We start from the raw sequence: 10,141 nt of genomic DNA, 5'->3' as shown, positions 1-10,141 counted from the left end.
TGAATTTGAAACCAGCCTGGTCTACAGAGTGAGTTCCAGGACAGCCAGGGATACACAGAGAGACCCTGATTCAAAGAAACCAATTAATAATAACAAAAAAACCACCACCACCACAACAACAATAATAAAAGTGACCAGAGAGGCAGGCAAACTCAATGTCCGTTTCTCCTCCCCCTCCTCCTCAGAGGTCTGCAGAGGCCTCATCTCTGTTTTTTGTCCTGTAAGAGGCAGGGAGTGAGCAGCTGGTCTGACTGGCAGCTCAATGCCCAGCAGCCAGAACCCTCCCTCTGCTGCAGCTCTGTATTTCAGTTCCTCCCTTTGCCCTTGACTCTGACATCAGGAAGTTTAAATGTATGGGAGGAAGACAGATCAGAATAATGAATTAAATAAGGAATGCTTAAAGGCTACTGAACCAGAGACATGACCTGTAACATAGTAACACTATATACTGTATACTGTTACACAGTAACAGCTGTTCCAGGGGCTTGATGCAGATCACTGGTAAGTGATACTTAATGAGAACTTCAATGTACTATTAATGTTTGAATGCATATGCTGTGAATAATAATAATAAAGTGATTCCATTGTTACCCAGTAACTTGTTAGGCATTGCTTTACCTGCACTATGTATGTGTTCATCATATATGTAAGAAATCTTTACTGTCTGCGGCAGTATTCTATGGTTAGGTACTCGTTAACCTCCAGTCAGCAGGTGAGAAGGTGGAGGTAAGGGAAATGTGTATACATGATGATACAGACTCATAATTGCTTACACAGGTCCCATAACCATTATGATTTCAGTGAAGTGGGCCCTATACATTCACATGTTTGAACACGTGATCCCTAGCTGGGGCGGTGTTTAGCAAAGTTGTAGAATTGTAGGACTTTTAGGAGGTGGAGGAAGTTGGTTAAGGCTTGAGGTTTATTTGTTTTGTGGGTTTTGTTCTGTTTTGAGACAAGATCTTAATGTGTATCCCTGACCAGAACTCAGTATACAGACCAGGCTGGCTTTGGATTCACAGAGATTCATCTACTCTGCACCAACCATATCCAGTGGAGGATTTTATTTTTTTAATACATTTTACATTTTTTGGAAAGGTCCATATATTTAACCAATGTGTATTGATCATTTCTATCTACCATTACCGATCCATCTCTCCAGTAACCCCCATTTTACCTCCCTCCCAGCTTCATGTCTTTTCTGTTGTTGTTATTAATAATTCGAGTTTTTATTGCTGCCCACAAGCACGTAGGTGAGTGGCCATCCAGTGGATCATGTGCATCCTGTCAGAGGTCATATCTCCAACACAGAGTGACATTTTCTCTCTCAGCAGCTAATCAGCAGCCACGAGTGCCTTGATAGGGATGGAGCCTGGAGGCCTTCTACCCGTCTGTGCTTGAATTTTGACTGGCTTGGTCTTGTGCAGGCTTCTAGAGGTAACCACAGCTGCTGTGGGGAGATTCCTGCAACCCCCACATCGTGTACAGAAGCCAGCATTTTGCAGCTTGTCTTCCTGTCTGCTGGTCCTCTTCCATTCTGCATCCTCTTTCATGAAGACTCCTGAGCCTGGCATGGTAGGAGGTTGGTGTGGATGAGCCATCTACAGCTGAACACTCAGAATTATTTATACTCAGCACTCTGGCCAGTTATGAGTCTCTGATTTAATCACCACCCACTTCAAAAAGAAATCTGTCTGACCAAAGTTGAGAGCATCAGAAATTGCCTCTCTAGGTCTGTGGCTTCTGTCGACTGAGCTCAGGCCTTGGGGTTTTATAGTCCAGATCCACTTCCTGTTTGATCTGTTTCTTGTTCTGTCAAGATGTGGGAAGGTCATTTGGGTGCACATGTCTGCCACATAGAGCTGCCTGCCCGATGCCTTTCCTGCTGTGGTAGACTGAGTCTCTTAAACTGTGACCCAAAGCAACCCCTTTCTTGAAGTTGCTCTTTGTAAGATAGCTGGTTAGAGCACATGAAGAATAGCTAAGCTACCACAGGGAGGCAGGAGATGGACTACACTTTGCAAGGTGATTTCCTGTTTGGAGAGGATCAACATGATAGGTGTTGCTTTGCTTGGTTCCTTAGCTGCACAGAGGTTTCAGAGGAAAGAAAAAAAAAAGCTCAAGGAACAACTCTGTTCTTTAAATAAAGAGTGGACCCATGTGAATCAGTTGAACAAGGGCTTGGAGAGGACTACAGAGGCAGTGCGTTTGTGTTTTCTTTGTCCCATTTGTTCAGACCTACATCCCCAGTGCTCTCTAGTGCTTGCTACCTACACCCAATCTCTTTCTCCCTTCCCAGTCAGCGTAGGGAGCTCACCTCTCAGGATTTGAGAGGTGGCCGCGCACTGGCTTCCTTTCCTTGAATTTCCTGTGCAGACTGATGAGCACCTATTCTCAGAAGAGAGCATGGCTGTGCAGGTTTTCACATCTTCAAAGGTCCCTAAAATCAGCAGATCTTCAAAGCTCCAGCTCTGATGCACTCTTTCTCTGGGCCTCTGGAATGGTGTGGCTGGCTTCCTGCTTGTCTGCCTGACTGATGCTTGGCAATTGTTCTGGTTTTGTTTGGAAAGCATCCATTGGTGGTAGGCTCGTCGTGACCTAAAGAATTGAATAGACCTGAATTTTAAATTCTGGGTTCACTGCTTCCTACCTGTTCAGCTTGGATCAAGTTTCTTTACAGCTCTCTATGCCATTATACTTATCTATAGAATGCTTACAGGGTGACTATTAAGAATTAAATGGGACTGTGTCTATAAGACATTGATCACAAAGTAAGCAATCAATAAATTACAGCTTTCATTATATTACTAATATTATTTACCTCTTGTTTAGATTGAAAGACCCACAACGTGAGGACTCCCCCACATTCTGACTCAGGAGAGGTGACACCCCAAAATCACCAACAAGAAACGGTCTTGCTGCAAACTGCAAGAGGATTTTTATTCAAGAGCGCTCTCGGGCCCACGATCATACACCACACAGGGGTAGAGGACTGTGGTGCCCCGAGTAGCTGGATAAGGGGGTATTTAAAGGAAGAAACCACAACTCAAGGAGGTGGGGAGGGCGTTGTTGAAAAATACCAAAAATACCAGTTAAGAGTCACAAGGAAGTGCAAAGTCACAAGTGTCAGGTTATCTCTCAAGACAGTTTCTAAGAGCCCCTAACAATCTAAGAGCCCCTAACAATAGCACATTTGCATTGCAGGTTCCAGTAATGGTCAGGGTGCCATTCTTTGAATGAACACTCTTTGAACCCAGGAAGCGGGTGGGTGGAGGAAGGAATGTCGCTATCTGTTTTATGACCAGCACACCTCGGAGCACTGAGCCACAGAGGCCACATTCCCAAACTTGGGCCTAAAGGCCTAGAATTTTTTACTTCTTTCAAGATAAGCATCTTGGGAGGCCTTGGCTATCAGCTTGGAGGCTTGAGCCCTCTAAGCCCCCAGCCTCTTCATTTGGTTTAGATCCTCTTTTGCCAGCCCCATTTCTATCTTGCACAGGCTCTATCCCACACCTATCCCCAGGAGAATGGAGGTAAAATGTCTTTGACTAACACAGCAGCCTTTGATGATGCTTCGAAAGCTGTAGGTGGATGAAGTGAGATGAAGCCACATATGGCCTACAAACATCAAAATGTCCTTGATTTGCAAGGTTACTTTGTATCAGTTGTAGAGTCTATTTAGTCACTTTTCAAACATCAGTGAACAAAGACGATTACTGTGAAGCCACTAAGTTTGATTTAGAGCATAATTCATCACTTTCCCTGGCTAAAACTGTATGAGATTTAACAGGGGATATGCTTATTAATTCATTATTCAGCAGGCATTTGTTGAGTGTCTGCCATTTAGAGTTTAAAGGGCAAGCTACAAGCAGAAGCATTATGAAAAGTCAGAGAGAAGAGAGGTCAGGAGAGGTTGTAGTTTCCTGGGCAGTTCTTCAGAAGGGAGGCTTGGATTGTAGCCTGGAGCTGCCTTTCTAGCCTCACATGGTTTTCCTTTCCTTTCATGACTTTTCTTCTATGTCCATTTCTCATCGTAGTGGACACTTGTATGGTCTATACATCTAACACTATCTTAATTCACTGCTGTTGCGCTCACTGTTTCTTGCCTCCTCCTCTGACAGCTGCTCATTCTTCACATAGAACTGTGACCAACACCTGTGCAACCAAACCTTCTTTAATGTGCTCATTGATCATGCCCCCCTCTGAGGCACACACACCTTGTATTTTAGAGTGACTTTTCAATTTCTGTATCCTTCCATGTTAGGCTTTTGAGCATCATAGAGAAAGGATTTTGCCTGGGGCTTACCTTTTATTCTACACATAGAGTAACACATTGCTTTAGTACAGATCACACCTTTGGTGGAATGCATAAATTAGCAAATGAATGGCAAGGGTCTAGAGCTGGGTTTGACAGACAGTAGGATACAGAATGCTGACAATCTCAGGAATGAAAAACACAAGGTTTGCTGTGTGCCCTTAGGGCTGAACCTTGTTCCTGGAATCTCCCGGAGTCTGCAGGAGAAAGATGGGCAGTGACCCTGGAAGTGACCCGCTTTGATCTTATCCAGCTGATAAGAGGCAGAGTCATCAGGCACTGGGCCTTTGGTGGTGACCTGCTCTGCTGCTGTGCTCTGGTCAGACTCAACTGGCCAGGCTGTGCAGGCTGCTTAAGCTGAGGCCAGGATGCTCTCTGCTCTGGGTTTTGTGATAAATATGCTCTGCATGTTCTCAAAGAGAACAGATGTCTGCCGCCCCCCCCCCCCCCGCCCCCAATGCTGATGGCCGGTTCTCAATGATCAAGATCCAAGATCCAATTTCACATTTCCTCAATTGCTGTAGCTAAGAAATTCTGTGTGTCCAGATCTGAGGCCTAGCCTTTGTTTCACAGGGAAGCTTTACTTTATAGAGGAACGTGGGGTGTGCTGAAGGTGTAGAAGACCAGACTGGTAGCACATTTAACCTTGATGAGGTAGAGTGTCAGGCTGCAGAATCCATTGCTCTATGTCTTTTCACAAGTTTCTCTTTAGAAGGGGCATGTGTTAACTGCTATTGTAATTATTAGTGACCAGACCAGAACTTTTCCTGTAATACAGTGAATTAGAAAGAAAACGGGATGAGATCCTTAAAAGTCACCTCCATTGTCTTTTTTGAGGAATAGTCTTAACTGTAGTTCAGACTGGTGTAGAACTCACTGTGCAACTCAGACTGGCCTTGAACTTATGAAATCCTCCTGCCTTAGACTCTCAAGTGCTTGGACCACTGGGGAGTTGCTTTAACACTGGGCAGCCAGGAGGGTCTTTAAGGACACAGAGGAATGCCACCAACAGTTTCATTTGTCTTGCAGATCTGGAGTAACTGATGCCTGTGGTTGCCTCAAGGTGCTGTTGTGGCAGTCTGGACACATTGTATCTCTCTTCTGTTACTTCACCATCCTCAACCCCAAAATACATGCATGGGTCCTAGGTTCCCATGGATGTTGTTCAGACCAGCATGGGTATACAGAGCCTGCCTCACAGGGCTCTCAAATGACATGCTAGTTCCACACTGAGGGTTGCGATGGTTAATCTTCATTGTCATCTTAACTGGATTATTAGCCACCTAGAAGACATAGTTCTGGAGGTGTCAATGAAGGTGTTTCCAGGGACCTGTAACTGAGATGGGAATGTGTACACTAAAGGTGGGCAGTGACATCCTTTGGCTTTGTGGCCTCGACTGAAAATGCAAAAGAAAGCAAGCTGAAGAAGACAGTCATATTTCCCTGCTTCCTGACTGCAGATGTAATGTGACCAGCTACTTTACACCTCTACTACCAAAACCATGATGAACTACACTGCCAAATTATTGACAAAATAAACTTTTCCCTCTTTAAGTTCCTATTGTCAAGTTATTTTGTCACAACAATGAGAAAAGTAACCAGCACAGGGCTTAGTGCTCTACAGTCACCATCTTAAAACAATTCCTACCTCTCTCTTTGAATTTGTGTCTGTGAAAAATATCTAATGGTTGAAACAGTTCACAAGCTGGGGGTTTGGAGGCTCAATGTGTATGTGGTCTCAACTCCTGCTGCCTCTCACCTTCTAGGGGCAGATTCCTGGTCACGTTCTCCTCTGTCCCTGCCCTTGGCCAGGCACAAACATTTGAATTTCCTCATATGCTGAGTCTGAGAGTCAGGCTGTGCATAGGGGGAAGGCCTACATTTGCCGGTGAGGGTTCTTTGTTCATTTGTTCATACCAGAACAGCATTAAACAGTAAACAAACCCCACCACGACAAGACAGGAAAAGGCTGATGATAAAAAGATGCAAGCCTTTTTAAACGCTTTTTGGATCAGGCTTCTATGGGGTTATGGGGTGTGTGGTGTGTGTGTGTGTACCAGGCTGTCTAAATGCACAGCCAGTTCTTTTTTTTTTTTAATTAGATATTTTCTTCCTTTACATTTCAAATGCTATCTCGAAAGTCCCCTATACCCTCCCCCAGCCCTGCTCCCCAACCCACCCACTCCTGCTTCCTGGCCCAGGCATTCCCCTATACTGGGGCATATAATCTTCCCAAGACCAAGGGCCTCTCCTCCCATTAGTGGCCTACTAGGCCACCCTCTGCTACGTATGTAACTAGAGACACAAGCTCTGGGGGATACTGGTTGGTTCATATTGTTGCTCCTCCTATAGGGTTGAAGACCCCTTTAGCTCCTTGGGTACTTTCTCTAGCTCCTTCATTGAGGGCCCTGTGTTCTATCCAATAGATGACTGTGAGCATCCTCTTCTGTATTTGCCAGGCACTGACATAGCCTCACAAGAGACAGCTATATCAGGGTCTTTTCAGCAAAATCTTGCTGGCATATGCAATAGTGTCTAGGTTTGGTAGTTGTTTATGGGATGGATCCCTGGGTGGGGCAGTCTCTGGATGGCCCTTCCTTCTGTCTCAGCTCTGAACTTTGTCTCTGTAACTCGTTACAGGGGTATTTTGTTCCCCATTCTAAGAAGGAACAAAGTATCCACACTTTGGTCTTCCTCCTTCTTGAGTTTCATGTGTTTTGCAAATTGTATCTTGGGTATTCTAAGTTTCTGGGCTAATGTCCACTTATCAGTGAGTGCATATCATGTGTGTTCTTTTGTGATTGGGTTACCTCACTCAGGATGATCTCCTCCAGATGCATCCATTTGCCTAAGAATTTCATAAATTCATTGTTTTTAATAGCTGAGTAGTACTCCATTGTGTAAATGTATCACATTTTCTGTATCCATTCCTCTGTTGAGGGACATCTGGGTTCTTTCCAGCTTCTGGCTATTATAAATAAGGCTGCTATGAAAATACTGGAGTATGTGTCCTTATTACCAGTTGGAACATCTTCTGGGTATATACTATGTCCAATTTTCTGAGGAACGGCTAAACCGATTTTCAGAGTGGTTGTACCAGCTTGCAATCCCACCAGCAATGGAGGCGTGTTCCTCTTTCTCCACATCCTTGCCAGCATCTGTTGTCACCTGAATTTTTTTTTGTAGAAAATTTTTTTATATTTTTTTCATTTACATTTCAAATGCTAGTCCTAAAGTCCCCTATACCCTCCTCAGGCCCTGCTCCCCAACCCACCACTCCTGCTTCCTGGCCCTGGCATTTTCTTGTACTGGGGCATATGATCTTCACAAGACCAAAATCTTAGCCATTCTGACTGGTGTGAGGTGGAATCTCAGGGTTGTTTTGATTTTCATTTCCCTGATGATTAAGGACTTTGAACATTTTTTCAGGTGTCTCTCAGCCATTCTGTATTCCTCAGTTGGGAATTCTTTATTTAGCTCTGTACCCCATTTTTAATGGGGTTATTTGATTTTCTAGAGTCCAGCTTCTTGAGTTCTTTATATATATTGGATATTAGTCCCCTATCTGATGTAGGATTGGTAAAGATCCTCTCCCAATCTGTTGGTGGCTTTTTTTGTCTTATTGACAGTGTCTTTTGCCCTACAGAAGCTTTACAATTTTATGAGGTCCCATTTGTCAATTCTCAATCTTACAGCACCAGCCATAGCTGTTCTGTTCAGGAATTTTTCCCCTGTGCCCATATCTTCAGGGCTTTTCCCCACTTTCTCCTCTATAAGTTTCAGTGTCTCTTGTTTTATGTGGAGGTCCTTGATCCACTTAGACTTGACCTTAGTACAATGAGATAAGAATGGATCAAATCACATTCTTCTACATGATAACTGCCAGTTGAGCCAGTACCATTTGTTGAAAATGCTGTCTTTTTTCCACTGGATGGTTTTAGCTCCTTTGTCAAATATCAAGTGATCGTCGGTGTATGGATTCATTTCTGGTTCTTCAATTCTATTCCATTGATCTATCTACCTGTCTGTCGCTATACTAGTACATTCAGTTTTTATCACAACTGGCACAGCCAGTTCTAAGTGTGTCACTTGAAGATGTCCTTTCAAGCCTTTGCCAGCTCTAGACTGAATGTGTGCTTATCAACTCTACCTTATGAGTATAATATAAAATCAAGCTCTCAACTACTGAGGTCAATGAAATGGCTCAGTAGGTGTCTTAGTTTAGGTTTCCATTGTTGTGAAGAGACACCATGACCATAACTCTTTTAAAGGACAGAATTTAATTGGGGCTGCTTGCAGTTTCAGAGGTTCAGTCTGTTATTATCATGGTGGGAAGCATGGCAGCATGCAGGCAGACATGGTGCTGGAGACAGAACTGAGAATTCTTTTTTTTTCTTAAATTTTTTTATTATTTAAATGCATTTTATACATCAAACATATTAGTAATATTTAGTATTTTGAGAATCAAATAATACATAAAAATTTGTTCAACTTTTATATTCATATCCTTTCATAACCTAAAAATATTATTAATGAATATTTAATACTATCTATAACTGAGGATCCTATATCTAATGTTGAATACTAAATTGTTTCAAAACATACAAAATATTCTTTGGAAGTTAAGCATAGTAAAAGAGCATAAAATATTAAAAATGAATCATTAAGTATATTCAAAAGCCCTTATATGATACCACCTGGTATAGTGAGAGTATTTCAAATACATTATATATCTGTGTGAATTGTCTAACAATCAGTTTACTTAAAAAGAATTAAGTGTTTCTAGGAGAGAAATTATTTTATCAGTAAGTATATTTTAAAAACTTCAAAATCGGAAAAACTCTTTGAATTTAAACATTAAGAAAATGCTAATTTCAAGCACAGTGAGGAAAATTATCAATAGTATTTCCATGATGTTTGTAGAACATGATTTTAATATTTTCAACTGTTTTAATATTCAACAAGCAGAATAATTAATTTAAGATATATTTCATTGTTATGTCCCCCCTTTCATTTCTGATTTCATTAATTTGGATACTGTGCCCTCTGGTTAGTCTGGTTTATCTATCTTATTGATTTTCTCAAAATATCAGCTCCTGGGTTTGTTGATTCTTTGTATAGTTCCTTTTTCTTATATTTGGTTGGCTTCAGCCCTGATTTTGATTATTTCCTGCCATCTACTCCTCTTGGGTGTATTTGCTTCTTTGTTCTAGAGCTTTCAGGTGTGCTGTCAAGCTGCTAGTGTAAGTTTTCTCCAGTTTCTTTTTGGAGGCACTTAGAGCTATGAGTTTTCCTCTTACCACTGCTTTCATTGTGTCTAATAAGTTTAGGTGTGGTGTGTCTTCATTTTCATTAAATTCTAAGAAGCCTTTAATTTCTTTCTTTATTTTTTCCTTGACCAAGTTGTCATTGAGTAGAGTGTTGTTCAGCTTCCATGTGTATGTGTGCTTTCAGTTGTTTTTGTTGGTATTTAAGACCAGCCTTAGTCCATGGTGATATGATAGGGTGCATTGGATTATTTCAATCTTCTTGTATTTGTTAAGGCCTGGTTTTTTTTTTTAATCCAAATTACATTTTATTAGTAAAACAAGTAAAAACTGATTTACCAATCTTCACATAGAACTGCAGAGGAAGCTGAGAAACAAGGCCTACTTTTAAAACATAATGCATCAAATTATGAGTTTTGGGGTCCATTGACTAGTGACCTATGGTTGTGGTATCTCTTTCCATACTCATGGTGCAAAGCTCAGAAGGCAAGGTTCTGACCCTTTTTTTATTATTCATTTTTATTTTATTAATTATTATATTTATTTACATCTGAAATGT

This window comes from Mus caroli, unplaced genomic scaffold (genome assembly GCF_978045245.1).
Source record: "Mus caroli unplaced genomic scaffold, Mus_caroli_1 scaffold_15, whole genome shotgun sequence".
In the NCBI taxonomy this organism is placed as follows: Eukaryota; Metazoa; Chordata; class Mammalia; order Rodentia; family Muridae; genus Mus; species Mus caroli.
The sequence above is the reverse complement of the archived record's forward strand: the minus strand, read 5'-3'. Positions refer to the sequence as shown.